The sequence below is a fragment of the Rutilus rutilus genome (genome assembly GCF_951802725.1).
Source record: "Rutilus rutilus genome assembly, chromosome: 13".
Lineage (NCBI taxonomy): Eukaryota > Metazoa > Chordata > Actinopteri > Cypriniformes > Leuciscidae > Rutilus > Rutilus rutilus.
This window is the reverse complement of record NC_140218.1, coordinates 38,493,945-38,513,513: the sequence shown is the minus strand read 5'-3', so window position 1 is coordinate 38,513,513 and position 19,569 is coordinate 38,493,945.

The following is a 19,569-nucleotide window of genomic DNA, read 5'->3' as shown; positions in this document are numbered from 1 at the left end:
TCGTGGAAACATTTCTGATGTCGCTGTGCAGACTTGTTAGACAATCTCATTCTGGTGTTTAATGCAGAGGGTTCCAGCCTCAGGATTAGTCTAGTCTAGGAAAGACGCAGAACTCACTAGGATTAGATTAGATTAGATTAGATTCAACTTTATTGTCATTACACAAGTACAGGTACAAGGCAACGAAATGCAATTTAGGACTGACCTGAAGTTAGTAAGAATACAGCATAACATGAGGAGAGTTGAGGAGAAAAAAAGGCAACCCCCAGACTATGCTCCAATAGGGAGTACAGTTTGGGGACAGTAAAACACCTCAGCAATTTGCACATAATCAGTACACGACATGAACACACAAGACTTGCAACAGGGGAGGGGGGAGGGGAGAGGGGGTTGGAGGTAACCCAGCACAGGCAAGCAGCCATCCGGTCCTGCAGCCATTTCGGCGCTGGTCACAGACCCGCCTGACAAACTGGTGGTAAAAAGCGTCGAAGGCGTGGGATGGGGGGTCGGGGAGGGTGATTGCATATCTGTATCTATGTAAGAGTAGATGCAGCCTTTTGTTTGAGAAATGGCTATAAAGTCGGTCACTTGCTTCGTTCCTGAACAAATTAGCCCTTTTAAATTATTCAGTGACTCACTCATTAAGACAGTCACTAGCTTTCAAATGTAATTAAATATCTGAACACTATCCTTGTCAAGTGTTTGTTTAACTGTGCGTTTCCCCACACTTGAAAGAGATAGGTTCTACATTTTTGAAGATATAAACTGGATTCCACTCAGTGATTAGGCCTTATGAATTATTTTCATCCATTTATTTATCAGCAATCATGAAGGTGAAAAACCTTTAGAGAGATAAACATACATACATAGTGTTAATCACCACCCAATAAAGCGCATAAATCAGCAGGCTTAACATGACTTAATTTTCTTTCGCACAAATTTACATCAAATACATCTGAACCTTAAGTTAATGAACCATTTAAAAGCATGAATATTTAAATCAAGCCTACAGTATATCTAAGTTGGTCAAAATTACACATTCAGTTAGAAAGCTGGTAGATATTATACAACCCAATAAAAATAAATTATGCACATAATTACATTTAAAGTACAAAATAAATACCTTTTAATAGCTTTCACACATTTGTATAATTAACTAGATTTTAACCACAAAGGCTATGAAATAATCTATGCATTTAACCATATTTATAAATGAATTGCTATTTTAATAATTAAACAGTCTATATTCAATTAAATAGTCAAATCACTTAAGTTATTATTTATATTTATATTAAGAATAATGCGCGATTCACTAAGCGTCAATGAATGCTATATTCCCATGCTGGTAACAGTAACTAGCAAGCATATCAAAGTTCAGCATTTCTCAATCAGCAGAACTCAGAGCTTACCGGCTGTCACTTCAGAGTTCTTTTAGTGAGTACCCACTCGCACAGAATTCAAACAGATATCAAGCTCTAATCCTCGAGCCAGCGCTGCTGTGTGCATCAGCTCCCGGTGCATACAAACAATAGCAACGGTGCGTTGCCTTATCCGGGGTGAGCACGCGCAACTGATTGCAAATTAGTTTCACCTGATACTAGTGAGGGTATGCGGGTGACGGTCGGTTTGCCACAACATCTCCCACTCAATCTTTCATTATCCCCTCTGAAGATCGCACAGCTTAGCAACCGTGCCGTTTGTTGCCTTTACTCTTCCTTCATTTGCTCTTCAACCGGGAGAAGAACAACAAGCCGTCTAATGTCTCTGTGCAGCACAGTACCTTGACAGACCCTCTTCCTATCACAAGATGCAGATTCTTTGACCGTTGACTTCTGGACAGGGACACAATGGTTTGGAGAAACTCGAACATTTACGTCCCTTATAATGCCCCTTGGATCAGAGTTTACACTGATGACTCTTCCGAGCTTAAACTGCCCCCTTAGTGCATTTTGATCGCATAGCCAAACGATGTCCCCAATAATGACGTTCCTCTCTGCTGTATACCACTTGTTCCTCACAAACAGGTTTGGACCAGCAAGTTGGCTCCAGGATCTCCAAAAGCAATTGACTTGAGTTTGTATCTCTCGCAGCCTTTTATAGGGGTAGCTATCAAAGTCGAACGTCTTGTAGTCCCCTGTCTGTGTGGCTCGACCAAGCAGTAGTGTATTTGGCGTGACATATTGTATGCAGCCCTCCCGGCTCTGAACTCTTGCATCAATGGGACGTTCGTTTGCAAGATTGGCTGCTAGCTGAAGTGCTGTTAAGAACTCGCTGAAAGTGAGGTCTGACCCTTTTCCAAGACTCTGGAGAGCTCTCTTTGTAATACGCACTGCAGCTTCCGCAGCTCCATTTCGGTGTGGTGAATCAGCAGGATGCACTTTCCAGGCAAACAGTGTTCCATTCTTAACTGCATACTCCTCCACAGTTGCTTTATCTTGACTTTCCAGGAAAGCATACAGATCTTTCAGTACAGGTTTTGCACTAATGAAATTCATTCCTGTGTCTGACCAGACCTTTTGGGGGTGACCTCTGACTGCAGTAAACCTCTGGTATGCCAATAGGAAGCTCTCTGTAGATATAGTGTTGGCCAGCTCTGCATGAATAGCTCTACTTGCCATGCAGCAGAAGACAACTCCCCAAACTTTCATTGACGCTCTTCTCTTGACATCGTCCTTTATTTGGTAGGGTCCGAAAAGATCAATGGCGGTGAACTCAAATGGTGCAGCAGGTCTCGTTCTCTCTTCAGGTAAGTTACCCATCACTTGTTGACATGCTCTGGCTTTTGCTTTTTTGCAAGAGACGCATCGGTCAAAGACCTTTTGAGCGACTCTTCTTCCTCTCAAAACCCATGCTTTCCTTCTCATCCTCAGCAAGGTGCCCGCCACTCCATCATGTCCCTCATCATGAGCTTCACGAGCCAACAAGGTTGCGATCCAGGCATCAAAAGGCAAGAGGGGAACAGTTTTGAGGTCCTAATGAAAGCCTTGAACTCTGCCACGACACACCAAAAGTCCAGTTGCCATCTCTCTGTAGACAACCACTCGATCTATTGTGGTGTTTGAGAAGATTACACCTTTTTGCACTGCTAGGCAGAGGTCCCTGAATGCATCTCCTCTTTCTTGGAGAGTGATAATACCAGCTGATGATACTGCCTCCCACTTTAGTTTATCCATTGTCTTGACTTGAAGGAACTTCTTTGCAGCTCTCCAGACCAATGCCACTGTCTTGATCAGCCGTGTTGGACTGCTGAATCTCTTCACATCAATTAACTCTTGAACTGTTGTTCCACCAGGCTATAAGGAACTTTCCATTCTGGTTCCTTTGCCAACTGTTTTTTCTGTCCTAAGGAATGTTGCTTCGACATCCCTTCTGTCACTTCATAGTGAAAAACCGGCTCCAGGATTGGAAGACCTTGAAACTCACCTGGAGGCCTGGAAGAAGAAAGGTAAACTGCCGTGGTGTCATCCCAAAGGGTGCATTATTTTCCCGTTGTTCCAAGCAGAGGGTATGGCGATTCTCCAGGACACGGAATATTTATTTTGCTGTATTATAAGCTGTTAGTCGAAACTCTCTGGCCACTTTATCATCGAGACTGTCCAGCAGCTGCAAATTTCTTCACCTCTTTTGATCCGGTTGGTTCGCCTTGCTTCTGCAGAGCTTCCCAGTCCTTCCTCCAGCGATGAAAATCACGTTTACATCCTAACCCTAACCCAGCTGAAACTAATCTGGGATAATAAGTCCAGGCAAAAGATTCTGGGAAATGTACACTGTTAAAAAAACTGTGAAATTTACGGTAAAAAAAAACAGCAGCTGTGCTTACCAGTATTTTACCGTAAAAAATATGGTGGCAACCTTTTATGGTTTATGGGACTTAAATTTACGGGCCAAAAAAACACAATGAAAAAAAAAAACGGTGAAATTTTGTGTGAAAAAAAACAGTATTTTACCATAAAAAATATGGTAGCAGCCTTACTTTGGACTTAAATTTACGACAAAAAAATAAAATAAAAAGTTAAATCAGTGGTAAAAACTTAAACTTAAATGTGTGGTAAAAATACATCAGCTGTAGTTCCCAGCCCAGGTGAAACGGAAATATATTTAAATTGTGCTTTTTTGCACATACTTAATATATTTAACTTATGCTATATTAAGTGCGTATTAAATGTGTTATTTTGAAACAACTTCAAGTATATTAAATGTATTTTAAGATCAATTTTAAAGCTTTTTGCACTATATTTTGATATAAAAAATTGTGCTAAAATGGAACCACTTCAAGTACATTTAGTGCATTTAAGTGTATTTCTTTACAGTTCATTTAAAATATACTTTCATATTTCTTAATCTACAGTTAGAATATATTTGAAGCTTCATTTTAATGTACTTCACGAACATTTCAATAGCATTTCAGCTCATTAGAAATGTATTAGCATTACACGACTAGTTTATTATAAAGCAGTTTTTTTCAGTATTCAAAATTGTATATTAAAAATGCAAAAATAAATATAAATGTTAAGACATATACACTCTGAAATCAAGAAAACTTTAATATACTATCTTGTGTACATTACAAAATAAATACATAAGAATACATTTAAAAAGTACAGCAGCATATCTCTTGAACAAAATACATTATAGCAAAGATCAGTGAAATGCTATGGCAGAGCTATATTTATACTTTTTTTTTTGTAGAACATTTCAGTTATACCTGTATTACTGAAACGTACACTATGAATATTACATCACTTAATAAATAAGCATCACAATGCAATTTTCTGAAAAAAAAAAAACTATGTTACGGAAAAACTATGTGCAGAAGTGAATAATGCATTATGTACAAACCTCAGGCCTACAAATGACTGAACCAAGAAACAGAAGAGTTTGAGTGTCACATCTTCATCTTCAAGTGGACGATCACTCATTTTCCACAACTGAGGGATTGTGGTTCAGACCCTGAAAGGGAAGAAGAACTTAGATAAAATGAACCAATGATCAACATTTTTGTATCCATGTTTGAATATATGTATAATAATTAGCATGGAATGCATTAGAATTTTGTTGTCTTCTCAGTTTACCTTTCGAAGCTTTGGCTATATCCTCACCAAGCTGGACATGAGTGTCTTTTATCCTCTTGTCTGTCGTCACTATACAGAACTCTATGAATTACACTGAACATGAGATTAGAAGAAGCCCAACACAACTTACAGTGAGCAGAGTTCAATCAAAAACTCACATATATACAGTGAGGAAAATAAGTATTTGAACACCCTGCTATTTTGCAAGTTCTCCCACAATTGTTGGTGATTTTAATATACACATCGATAATGAAAAAGATGCATTGGGATTGGCATTTAAAGACATTGTAAACTCAATTGGAGTTAGACAACACGTGTCAGGACCTACTCATCGTCGTAATCATACTCTAGATCTAATATTATCACATGGAATAGATGTGGATGCCGTTGAAATTCTGCAGCAGAGCGATGACATCTCAGATCATTATCTAGTCTCGTGTAATTTGCATTTAGCCAAGGCTGCAAAGCCGACTCCGTGTTCCAAATATGTGAGACCTATCACTTCTGCTACTAAAGATTGCTTTATTAATAATCTTCCTAATCAGTTTCATCATCTCAGCATCTCAGATAGCTTAGAAGAACTAGATATTACAACAGAAACGTTTAACTCTCTCTTTTCCAGCACTTTAGACACAGTTGCTCCGTTGCGCTTAAAGAAGATTAAAGAAAATAGTCCAACGCCGTGGTACAACGAGCACACTCGGGCCCTTAAGAGAGCAGCCAGAAAAATGGAGCGCAACTGGAAGAAAACAAAACTAGAGGTATTTCGCATTTCATGGAAAGAGAGCTCAATTACTTACAGAGAGGCTTTAAAAGCTGCTAGATCTGCTTATTTTTCAACCCTATTAGAAGAAAATAAACATAATCCTTGGTATTTATTTGAAACGGTGGCTAAACTAACGAAAAATAAAGCTTCAAGCACCGAAGTTTCCAAGCAACACAGCAGTAATGACTTTATGAACTTCTTCACTTATAAGATTGATAATATCAGGGACAAAATTATAACTATGCAACCGTCTACTACAGTATCGCATCAGGCAGTGCATTGTAGTCTCCTTGAGGAAAAATTTGATTCATTCGTTGCTATAGGAGAGGAAGAATTTACTAAACTCATTAAATCATCTAAATCTACAACATGTATGTTAGACCCTATACCGACTAAGCTACTGAAAGAATTACTTCCAGAGGTCATAGATCCTCTTCTTAATATCATTAATTCGTCTTTGTCTCTAGGATACGTACCAAAAAACTTTAAGCTGGCTTTGATTAAACCGCTTGTTAAAAAAACGCAACTTGATCCTTCCGGCCTACAGGCCGATCTCGAATCTACCTTTTCTGTCAAAGATATTAGAAAAGGCAGTATCCTCACAACTGTGTTCCTTTCTTGAAAGAAATGATATCTGCGAGGATTTCCAGTCCGGATTTAGACCGTACCATAGTACCGAAACAGCTCTCGTTAGAGTCACAAATGATTTGCTTTTATCATCCGATCGTGGTTGTATCTCTCTATTAGTGTTACTCGATCTTAGTGCTGCGTTTGACACCATTGACCACAACGTTCTTTTAAATAGATTAGAACATTATGTTGGCATTACGGGAAATGCACTAGCATGGTTTAAATCATACTTATCTGACCGTTATCAGTTTGTAGCAGTAAATGATGAGATGTCTCATCGATCACAAGTTCAGTATGGCGTACCACAAGGCTCAGTACTAGGACCGCTGCTGTTCACTCTGTACATGCTACCATTAGGAGATATCATTAGGAAACATGGCATTAGCTTTCACTGTTATGCCGATGATACTCAGCTCTATATTTCTTCAAAACCTAACGAAACTTATCAATTCACAAAATTAACGGAATGCATAGCTGATATAAAAAAATTGGATGACTTGTAATTTCCTACTTCTAAATTCTGAAAAAACAGAGTTTCTAATTATTGGACAAAAAACTTCCTCACGTAATAACCTAGAATACTGTCTAACACTTGATGGCTGCTCTGTTAAGTCTTCGTCGTCGGTTAAGAACCTGGGTGTGCTCTTTGATACCAATCTTTCATTTGAAAGTCACGTGTCTAGTATCTGTAAAACTGCATTTTTCCATCTTAAAAATATATCTAAATTACGTCATATGCTCTCATTGACAAATGCGGAACAATTAGTTCATGCGTTCATGACCTCAAGGCTAGATTATTGTAATGCTCTACTAGGTGGTTGCCCTGCACGCTTAATAAACAAACTACAGCTGGTTCAAAACGCAGCAGCTCGAGTTCTTACCAGAACCAGGAAGTATGACCATATTAGCCCAGTTCTGTCAAAACTGCATTGGCTCCCTATTAAACATCGCATAAATTTTAAAATATTGCTGATTACTTACAAAGCACTGAATGGTTTAGCTCCGCAGTACTTGAGCGAGCTCTTAACGCATTATAGTCCGTCACGTCTATTACGATCTCAAAATTCCGGCCAGTTGATTATACCTAGAATATCAAAATCCACTGCTGGCGGTAGATCCTTTTCCTATTTAGCACCAAAACTCTGGAACAGTCTTCCTACCATTGTCCGGGAAGCAGACACACTCTGTCAGTTCAAAGCCAGATTAAAGACACATCTCTTTGACCTAGCATTCACAAAATACATTATAGACTTCTATAATTTAATGTTATGCTGCATAGATTAGGTCAGCCGGAACCGGGAACACTTCCCAAAAATCCTGATGTACTCGTTACATCATGAGAAGAATGGCATCTACGCTAATTTTAGTGTCTGTGTTTATCCTAAGGTTTTTCCTGCAGCCTGCCGGATCCGGGCCGTATCCAGATCTGACGAAGGACCTTCACCTGGACCGATGACAACGCAGTGCTGAAGTGCCAACTAGTCTCTCCCTATGGAGGATCCCACTACCACTCTACAGATAAGGCGTTGTCGGGAAAATTCGTCTTGCGGTCCTACCCCAAAGCAACAAATAAAATAAAATTCCTTATCAAAATTTATAAGGAAAGACAAGTACTTTGTTTAGGCTTGGCTTGTAGGGAATTCCAAACCTGCGTATATTCTAACGCACATAACTATAGAACCCATTCTAAATTCGCATGTGACCGCCATCAGCGTTTCTCACAGGTTCGCGTTTAAAGTCTGTGTAGAGAGAATGGTGTCGTCTTAGCGGCCCCTAATTTAATAACAAATGATCATTGCGACGGAACCAAATCAATTAAAACTAACTTTAGATGGAAATAACTTAACTCTGCTGTAAAGCCGAAACAATCTCTGTTACCTTAAATTATACGCTTATCTCTGTAAAGCTGCTTTGAGACAATCTACATTGTTAAAAGCGCTATATAAATGAAGATGACTTGACTTGACTTAGAAATCATGGAGGGGTCTGAAATTGTCATCGTAGGTGCATGTCCACTGTGAGAGACACAATCTAAAAAAAAAAAATCCAGAAATCACAATATATGATTTTTTAACTATTTATTTGTATGATACAGCTGCAAATAAGTATTATTTTCGAACTTAAGTCATAAGACATGCATCTTAATACGCAGTCCCCGGCGAGTGGACGAATCAGATATATTAAACTGATAAGAACAGAGTTTCTTCTTCTTCTTCTTCTTCTTTTTTTGCACACCACCACTCTACCTTTACCAGTATTGTACATGATCACCTACGACACAGCAATATACACTACTTCCATGAACATCTGCTGTCACCCAAGACTAAAACATTTCTTTCATTGAACACTTTAAGGGGGGGGGTGCACCGCTCCCAGAAGTACTGCAAAACCGGGTCGATGCGTGGAGTGGACGGAGCAAGCCCCTATTCCATCTCCCAGTTCCAAAAATCAATTTAATATATGGTGCCCGGGTAGGGCACGTATCAGATATTAAACTGATAAGAACAGATACTACACTTGATCTTAGCCAAAAGGCAGAGAAGCGATGCCGCAATGACGCCGAGGCGGGGGAGCCGGCAAAGGCCACGCCCACCTGGGCCACGGCGAGAGGGCCTAAGGTCGCCAACAAACAAGCTCACCGAAAATGGAATCACAACAGAGTGCACAACACGACACTTTGGAGTGCAACCTGGGATTTTGGATCATCATCATCATCATCGTTCAAAAGCACGAAATGGCTCGTAACTCCTAAACCGTCGGTCGCAGACCCAAGTGTCTTACATCACCGGCTGTACATCTTGGCTCGGGCCGAACGAGACGCACGCCTCGGATCGGAGGGTCGCGCTGGCGAGATTTTCGGGTATTTTGGATTTTCTGAAAAACCTACTTTTGCACAGTAGTCCTGGGTTGTTTGCCCAATCTGACCCAAACCAGTGCAGAAAGATTCTCTGGAGTCTGACTGCCAACAGTGACCGGAAAAACAGTGGGAATTTCGATTCACGTTGGCGACGGGACGCCAAAACGTTGGCAGTGGGCGAGGCGGGCTTTACTTAAAGGGCTATAACTCTCCGACGGCAAAGAGACAGTTACGCCCAAGTCGGTACACCTGTGTACGGGCTCAGCCCGTGGTCACGTGAAAATGGATGTGGCGACTGGCCACTTGGTGGCGCTGTAAACAGAAAAAACAACAACTTGAATACGGCCATAGACGGCTGTGTATCACGTGATTTTTACACGCGCACAAGGTATTCATACCACGTGATAGAACTCCTCATTCTGAACAACTTTGGACCACTGCTGTCAATCAAAGCGTTCGTTAAATATTGGAGATTATTTGAAGAATGAAAAGAACAAACAAACAAGCCTGCTTTCTATCTCTCGATCAACCACTCTGCCACATCAACCACACTTCCTAGGTTTCATTAACCATCAGAAGAAGGAGGAGAAAAGAAAATAAGTGGAGCTTTAACCATCTGCTCTTTTGACCAGTGTGTGTCCAGGGGAGAGCACGAACGCAGTCCCCCACTACCATAAATTATGCAGTCGAGATTCCCACATTTGGGGAATTCGCAGGGGTCAGCACAACCGGAGTGCAATGGCCAAGCCTCGCCCTGGGTGAACCACCTTCCTGATCATGGTGTCTCCCCTGCCAGGTAAGTATGAATTCCCAGGCCTCCAGTCAGGGGCACCCTGTCCCTCTTCGCAATCCTCACCAACGGTCGGACAATCGAACACACACCTGATTCAACTCATCAGCTCGTTAGTAAAAGACTCCAAGAGATAAGAGAGACATCAAAAACGTGCAGTGACGGGGGGCTTCTTCTTTTCTTTTCTTTTTCTTCATGCTCCGGCTCCATGAGCCAAAAATCGCTTTAATACGCAGTCCCCGCCCGGAGAGTGGACGAATCAGATATATTAAACTGATAAGAACAGAGTTTCTTCTTCTTCTTCTTCTTCTTTTTTTGCACACCACCACTCTACCTTTACCAGTATTGCACATGATCACCTACGACACAGCAATATACACTACTTCCATGAACATCTGCTGTCACCCAAGACTAAAACATTTCTTTCATTGAACACTTTAAGAGGGGGGTGCACCGCTCCCAGAAGTACTGCAATACCGGGTCGATGCGTGGAGTGGACGGAGCAAGCCCCTATTCCATCTCCCAGTTCCAAAAATCAATTTAATATATGGTGCTAAACTGATAAGAACAGAATTTTTTTTTTATTTTTTTTTTTTTATTTATTCTCTGAAACTTCAAATACCAACAATGCATCAAAATTCAAAAACAGATACCCACATTGTACATAAAAACAGACAAAAACAGTCACTCCTACCCCACCCCAACCTTCTGTAGCCCTCTCCACACCCTTCTGGTTACCTCCTCCCCGAAACACATTTTAAACCCTTTAACCTCTAAAGACATTTTCCCCAGCAATTGTAAAAATAATCTTTCAGGTTCCAAACGAGGAATCTGTTTCCTCAAACACATTGTTCTCCACTCCCATAGAACCTGTTTCCCCTCTGAAATCGTACCCCATATTACTCTCCTTCGCTCTTTTTCAAAAACTTCTAAACCCAGCCCATACAATTTTAAATCCCTTGTGATAATTGGCCTCCGCCACATCTTCCACCACTGCATGACTGACTTCCAGAGCGCTGCGGCTCCCGGGCACAACCACAAGGCATGCTCTATTGTCTCTTCCTTGCCACAACCTGTCGGGCACAAAGGAGACCTGCCAGAACCATGCCTATACAACCTCTCTCTCACTGGTAATTCCACCTTACTATCTTGCCTTGCACTACCTTCAGCCTTGCCTCCCAATTCTCCTTAGCGCTGTCTCCTCTATAAAATCTGACTCCGAGAATTTTCAACCCATCTACACAAATACTAAACCCACCTCTTGTCTCTACTCTTCCAGCCCACTGACCAAAAAACATGACTGATGACTTACTCACATTTACTCGTGCCCCAGACAGCTGGCAAAACTCCTCAAGGATTCTACCCACCACCTCAAAATCACGCTCTGATGTCAAAAACAAGGTTGTGTCATCTGCATAAGCAGCCACTTTGGCACATATGCCTCCCCCTCCAGGCAAGTGAATGCCGCTAAGGGAAGGTGCCGCCCTCAAAGCCCCCAATAGAGGTTCCAAAGACAAAACATAAAGAAGGGGGGACAAAGGACAGCCTTGTCGTACTCCCCCCAACTGTTTCACCTTTTCTGTAAAGTGGCCATTTATCCCTATTCTACTGTAAACCTTCTTATAGAGCAATCTAACCCACACCCTGAACACTGGACCAAACCCCATGCGCCTCAAAGTTGCCTCCAGAAAGGAATGGCTGACCCTGTCAAAAGCCTTCTCCTGATCTAAGCTCAAGATGGCTAAAGGAAGTTTCCTTTGCTCTACCCAGCTGATTATATCTCTGACTAGAGCCAAGTTCATAGAGACTGATCTGCCAGGCACCCCACACGTCTGGTCCGACTGAACAACTGCTCCTATGACCTTCTTCAGCCTCTCTGTCAAGACTTTTGCCAACACTTTGTAATCCGTGGTCAACAAAGTGATAGGCCTCCAATTCCCTAACTACCACTAGGGGAGCCCTACCTAGCATGTGGGGCTGCAGGTCTTCTAAAAGCTCATACCTATAATTTTTGTCCGTAAAACCATACACATTTAAAATGTTAAAATCCTTACCTAAAAAAGTCAGATTAGCTAAAATTGCCCGCCCACCCCTCACCACAGTGCTGCCCTTCACCAAAACATTGGGATTTTTGATTAAAATAGCAACACCGTCATTTTTGTTAAAATTGGACACACTCCAGATGGAAAGTCCTGGGGTCCAAATCTCCTCCCACTTCCTGTAATTTAAAAAAAAAGGCAGGCCACATTCTTGCAATAAAAACACATCTGACTTAAAAGATTTTAAAAGGGATAACACACTCTGTGCTCGTATATTGCTCTTCACACTTCTCACATTGATTGTGGAGATAGTGAGAGCCATGAGCAGTATGGTTAAAAAGGTGTGAGACATTTAAAAGCAACCAAGTGACTACAGAGATATAATTAAAATCATGTTATTTCTTGTTGCACTTGCCTCCCCCTTTCCCCAGAAGGACTGGGATCAGGGGGGAAAGTGCTTGACGCCTCAGGACTCGCAGAGAGAGCCTCTTGCGAATCCTTTGGCGACGATGTTCTTAGCTTGAAATGCAGAAAAGACACTTCATTGGGAGATTCTGCGGGCCACATACGGGCTAGATCTTCCAGGGGGGAACTATCTAGCCGATGCGCTGCCCGCAGCTTTTTCTCCTCTGAATGTACCAGAGGAGATCTCGCAGCTCTTTTCTGCACTTGAGCATTGGGGCGAGAACCATCTGTTTCACTCCCACTAGTCGACACGGTTACTAGGGAGGAAGCCGTATCCTCCTCTTTATCCTCCATATTTTCTTCTTTTTCCTTTTCAATTGGAGGATTGGCTTCCTCCCCCTCACCAACTGCCAAGATTGACTCCGCCCCTGTGGCCGCCCCACTTCCTCCTTCCTGTCCAATCCCTGAGGCTGGCTGGGGATTTGAATTTCCCGCCAAAACCTCAGGGCCCGCCTCCTCAATTGTTTGTTCGACATGTGGGGCGGCCATTTTGTTACTTTTTAACTTGTTGGCAAAGCTTTTAGGGCAGTCTCTGTAGAGATGGGATGATTCTCCACAGAGGTTGCACTTTCTGCCATTTTGGCACTCCTCAAAAATGTGCCCAATTTCTCTGCACTTCCTACACACTACTTCTTGGCATGCCTCGGCGAGATGTCCAAGTTTGCCACACTTGCGGCATAGCTTGGGCATCCCTTGGTAATGGATGTAACCTCTATTCTCTCCCAACACAATCATTGAAGGTATTTGACTCAGGCCATGGTAACTGTTGGGATCTGCCCATTGTTTAATGGGCACTCTCCACGCACAGCTCCAGATACCGTCTTCATCTAAAACCTTGACTGGTTGTCCACGAATAGAGCAATATCTTGCCAACCATATAGCAATGTCCTCTCCACTTACTGTTTCATTAAACATCCTGACAATCACGACTTTCAGTGAATTATCAGTCAGTTTTTCCACAGTGAACATGGAGAAATTGGCTTTACACATTTCAAACCGAGTCCAAAAAGTGCTTAGCAAGGAAGCCGAAGCAAAGCTTACATCAAAACCGTGATTCAGGGGCAGAGTCAACAGGCAGTTTATGTCTACAACTTTAAAACCAAGGATCTGTTGGATGCACTTCCTAGAAAAGTCCAGTCTGGACATGGCCGGGAAAGTGCCATCCTCTTTTACTTTAAATTTAAAACGCACGCTGTGGTGCCTCCTCATGCCGGCACGAGCAGCCGACATGTTGGAGGCACCACCAGCCTGCTGCGGCTAAAACCAAACAATAAATATACAATAAATAAATTAATTAAAACCTGCTTACCTTAAAAGAAGATTCCTCGGAGAACAAGTCGTCACTTAAAAGCCGCTTGTCAATGTACCTCCTGAAGGTTGCGGGCTCTGTGCAACAAGCAACACACGAGCCCAAAGTTCCTACAAGAGGCGATCACTGTCTCAGCCACCTGACCAGACCACTTGATCTTAGCCAAAAGGCCGAGAAGCGATGCCGCAATGACGCCGAGGCGGGGGAGCCGGCAAAGGCCACGCCCACCTGGGCCGCGGCGAGGTCGCCAACAAACAAGCTCACCGAAAATGGAATCACAACAGAGTGCACAACACGACACTTTGGAGTGCAACCTGGGATTTTGGATCATCATCGTTCAAAAGCACGAAATGGCTCGTAACTCCTAAACCGTCGGTCGCAGACCCAAGTGTCTTACATCACCGGAATCCTTGGCTCGGGCCGAATGAGACGCACGCCTCGGATCGGAGGGTCGCGCTGGCGAGATTTTCGGGTATTTGGGATTTTCTGAAAAACCTACTTTTGCACAGTAGTCCTGGGTTGTTTGCCCAATCTGACCCAAACCAGTGCAGAAAGATTCTCTGGAGTCTGACTGCCAACAGTGACCAGAAAAACAGTGGGAATTTCGATTCACGTTGGCGACGGGACACCAAAACGTTGGCAGTGGGCGAGGCGGGCTTTACTTAAAGGGCTATAACTCTCCGACGGCAAAGAGACGGTTACACCCAAGTCGGTACACCTGTGTACGGGCTCAGCCCGTGGTCACGTGAAAAGGGATGTGGCGACTGGCCACTTGGTGGCGCTGTAAACAGTAAAAACAACACCTTGAATACGGCCATAGACGACTGTGTATCACGTGATTTTTCCTACCACGTGATAGAACTCCTCATTCTGAACAACTTTGGACCACTGCTGTCAATCAAAGCGTTCGTTAAATATTGGAGATTATTTGAAGAACGAAAAGAACAAACAAACAGGCCTGCTTTCTATCTCTCGATCAACCACACTTCCTAGGTTTCATTAACCATCAGAAGAAGGAGGAGGACACCAGTGTGTGTCCAGGGGAGAGCGCGAACGCAGTCCCCCACTACCATAAATTATGCAGTCGAGATTCCCACATTTGGGGAATTCGCAGGGGTCAGCACAACCGGAGTGCAATGGCCGAGCCTCGCCCTGGGTGAACCACCTTCCTGATCATGGTGTCTCCCCTGCCAGGTAAGTATGAATTCCCAGGCCTCCAGTCAGGGGCACCCTGTCCCTCTTCGCAATCCTCACCAACGGTCGGACAATCGAACACACACCTGATTCAACTCATCAGCTCGTTAGTAAAAGACTCCAAGAGATAAGAGAGACATCAAAATGTGCAGTGACGGGGGGCTTCTTCTTTTCTTTTCTTTTTCTTCATGCTCCGGCTCATATTTTTCATACGCAGTCCCCGCCCGGAGAGTGGACGAATCAGATATATTAAACTGATAAGAACAGAGTTTCTTCTTCTTCTTCTTCTTCTTCTTCTTTTTTTGCACACCACCACTCTACCTTTACCAGTATTGCACATGATCACCTACGACACAGCAATATACACTACTTCCATGAACATCTGCTGTCACCCAAGACTAAAACATTTCTTTCATTGAACACTTTAAGAGGGGGGTGCACCGCTCCAAGAAGTACTGCAATACTGGGTCGATGCGTGGAGTGGACGGAGCAAGCCCCTATTCCATCTCCCAGTTCCAAAAATCAATTTAATATATGGTGCCCGGGTAGGGCACGTATCAGATATTAAACTGATAAGAACAGATTTTTTCTTTTGACATATTTTTATTTGACAAATCGTTCATTTATACCATACATCATTTATGAACCACGTTTTTTTTCCGAATGTTTACATGATTATTTGTTCCTTTTTTTTTTTTTACATAAATAAATAAATAACAAAGTCCATGTATATAATTTTTAAAATAAAAGCATTCTGGAAAAACCCATGGAGAAATAAATAAATAAATAAAAGTGGTAATGCATGAAATAAATGGCTTGATAAAACAATTAAAACAAACTTTAAAACTCTCTCTTCCATTGTACAAAACCGGGTATGTCCTTATAAAACTTTTAAAACATCAACTCAGTTCCTCAAAACCAGTCCCAAAAAACCTGGCCTTTCTGGGCCCAGAGGAGATCCTCTTAAACCGGGGCACCGCTGCTCTGCCTATGGTGTTGGGGGGCATCTACGGGCAGTCAGGGCTCGTGGCTGTGGGGACCTTTCCTGTGAAGCTCTGACCCCCACGTCCGAATGGCGACATGCGGTGTACTCCTGCAGCCTAGATTTTGCCAACTGAATGGTGGCGTGGAGGGACACCTGCATGCGCTTCCCTACCAGTAGGTTTCTGGAGGTCCAAATGGCGTCTTGGATACAGAGGATGGTGAGCCATAGCCTGGGAGATGTTTTTGCTGGCGTTTCCTCTTGGCTCACCCCTCCTCTTCCCATTGGATAGTCTGGGACCCCCCCTACTGGCAGGTACGGGAATTGCTGGGGGCCAGCTGTCGCCCACAGGTCCCTCACAGTGCTGCACTCCCAGAGGGCGTGCCTCACGGTCTCCGGTGCGCCACACCCGGGCCGTGGGCAGATGGGATTCTTTGACATGCCTCGGGAGTGCATCACGGCCCTGACCGGGAGGATCTCATGGGCAGCCATCCAAGCCAGGTCTCGGTGTCGGTTCTGGAGAGCTGAGTGGGACACATTGCGCCAAACCTTTTGGGCTTCACCTAATGTGAGCCCGCGCACTGGACACACTTGTTCCCGTTCCTGCACAAGGGAGAGGATAGAGCGGTGGTTAGTTAAAACAGTCACATTTTCTTTTTCCAAATTAAAATTTTTTAAAAACTTTTTTATGTGAGCGTATGCAGGGGGTTGGTCAAATGCAAGTGGTGTTGTCAAGTCTGTTGGTAAAATTTTAATGGCTCTTAAAAAGGACCCCATCCAGAACCGGGCCATGGCTGCTGTTTTGTCTTGTCTGGATGGGGCCAGGGCATACTTTATGTGTAGTGCAGTGTATTGGGCTCCTAAAAAAAGATAAGGGTCTGGTACGCCTTTTCCTCCGTTTTTTGGTGTTTTCTTCATGGTTACTCTTTTTAGCCTCTCCCATTTGGATCCCCACAAAAAATAAAACATGGATCGGTCCAGAGATACAAGAAAGAATCTAGGGGGGAAAAAAACAGAACATAGCAATAAAAACAATGGTAAAATCACAGCTTTTAGAATTAAAACCTTTCCTTCAAAAGTAAGCTGTCTCAGTCCCCAGAACCCCAATTTTTTCCTCACTTTTCCAATCACATCATGCCAGTTTCCACTCCCCCCCCCCCCCCCCCCCGTCTATGTCAAATTTGATGCCCAGTATTTTGATGTCTGTCTTTTTAAAAGTGATGTCCAGTCCAACAGTCTTACTAGGTTCCCATGGGCCATAGAACTGCGCCTGGGTCTTGTCTCTGTTCAGTCTAGCTCCGGACGCTTTCCCAAACCAGTCTGTTAAATCCATTGTCCTCTGTATTGATAAAACGTCAGTGCATAAAAGATTAATGTCGTCCATATATAAAACAGTCTTTGTAGTCAGTCCTCCGGTCCCGGGTATGGTCAGTCCTGTTATCCACTTGTCCCTTCTCAAGATCTGCGCTAGGGGTTCGATGCAAGCCACATACAGGAGAGGAGATAACGGACAGCCCTGACGGACACCGCTGCGTATGTCTATCGCTTTTGAAAGATTCCCATTAACTAGGATTCTGCTGGTTATATCCCTGTACAGCAATCCCACCCAAGCTAAGAATCTCCCAGGAAAGCCCATTTTCCCCAATACTTGAAACAAGTAATGGTGCGAGACTCTGTCAAATGCTTTTTCGAAATCTAGATTTAAAACTATCAGCCGAATGTTTCTGTCTCTCGCATAACAGATGGCATCTCTTATCAGTACGAGGCTGTCTGTGATCTTCCTCCCAGGGACGGCGCAGGCTTGATCCGGGTGGATCAATTCTGCTAAAACTGTTGACATTCGTGTTGTTAAAAGTTTGCTAAAAAGTTTACAGTCAAAATTTAAAAGGGTTATAGGACGCCAGTTTTTTAGATCCGTCTTGTCGTCTTTTTTATGTAGTAGCGTCATTATACCCATTCTAAAACTGTCTGGAAGTCGGTCGAGGTTATCAAGGTCATTAAAAACAGCCAGCAGGTCCGGTCTTAAAATGTCCCAAAAGGTCAGGTAAAATTCTAGGGGAAGTCCGTCGGGTCCGGGGGACTTCCCCCTTTTAAATTTTTTTATGCTTTTGTCCATCTCAGGGAGATTGAAATCATTTGTCAAACCTGTACTATCTTTTACAGTTTTCTCAATGAAGGTAAGAATTTCATTTAAAATCACATCATCACTTGCCTTTTTTTCATAAAGTTCTTCATAAAAACTTTCTACTACTGTTAAAATATCTTTTGTGTCTGTCATCATTTCTCTTTCTTTGTTTCTCAATTTCACCATTGCTCCGCCTCTATTGAGTATTTTCTTAAAAAAGTATCTTGTGCATTTCTCTCCCTGCTCTATTTCCTTTTCTTTACTTCTAAAAATAATTCCTCTACTTTTAACTGCTGCCAGTTCAGACATTTCTTTTTTAACTTCTTTTATTTCATCATTAAAATCGAACCCCTGATTAAAAAGATGAAAGTAGCGTTGTAGCCTCTTTTGCAGTCCCACCATTTGTCTCCTTTCCTTAACTTTTTTCTTTTTCCCTGCCCATCTAAAAAAAGTCTTGGTCTTTCCCTTCACCATCTCCCACCACTGTGCTCTTGAGTCGAATAAGTCTTGTAGGGTCTGCCAATTGCTATACTGCTCCCTGTATTCTTTAAAAATCTCTAGGTCTTCCAACAGGGAGCAGTTTAGCTTCCACAGGCCTCTACCTTTTGTCACACCGGGGGGAAGTGATAGGGTGCAAGAAAGCATAGTGTGATCTGAAAAGAAAAGGGGGGTTAATCTAGCATCCATTAATGACCAGTCTCTGGTAAAAAATATAATCAATGCGGGAGGCTCTGGTACCATCACCACTAAACCAGGTGTGGCCCACATTGTTGGGATGCATGGATTTAAAAGCGTCGGTCAGTCTAAAATCTTTTATTATATTTTGCAGTAAAACTGTAGTCTTGTCCTTTTTAAAATCCTCCGCTGCCCCTTTCCTATCCTTCCTCTGTAAAACACAATTAAAATCTCCTGCAAGAATTAAAGGCATATTGCCTAGTAAGTGGGACTGCAGATCTATTAAAAGGCTGTATCTGTCATTCTTTTCTGTGTTCTCATAAAAGTTTAGTACATTAAAATCCCTCCCTAAAAAAGTCAAATTGGCTAAAAGAGCCCGTCCGTCTCTTAATATTGTGCTCCCCTTCACCAATATTTGTGTGTTTTTAATCAGGATGGCTACTCCGTCTGCTTTGTTCTGGTTTGAACCACTCCATAAGGAGGGTCCTTGCTGCCATTTATCCTCCCACTTCTTGTAGTCTTTTAAAAAGGGTAGGGCACATTCCTGTAATAAAAACACATCAGAGGGCTGTGTACTTAAGAAATTTAAAACCATTTGTGCTCTTGTTTGTGACTTCACACTTCTCACGTTTACAGTTGAGATGGTGATGTTCGTGAGCATTAAA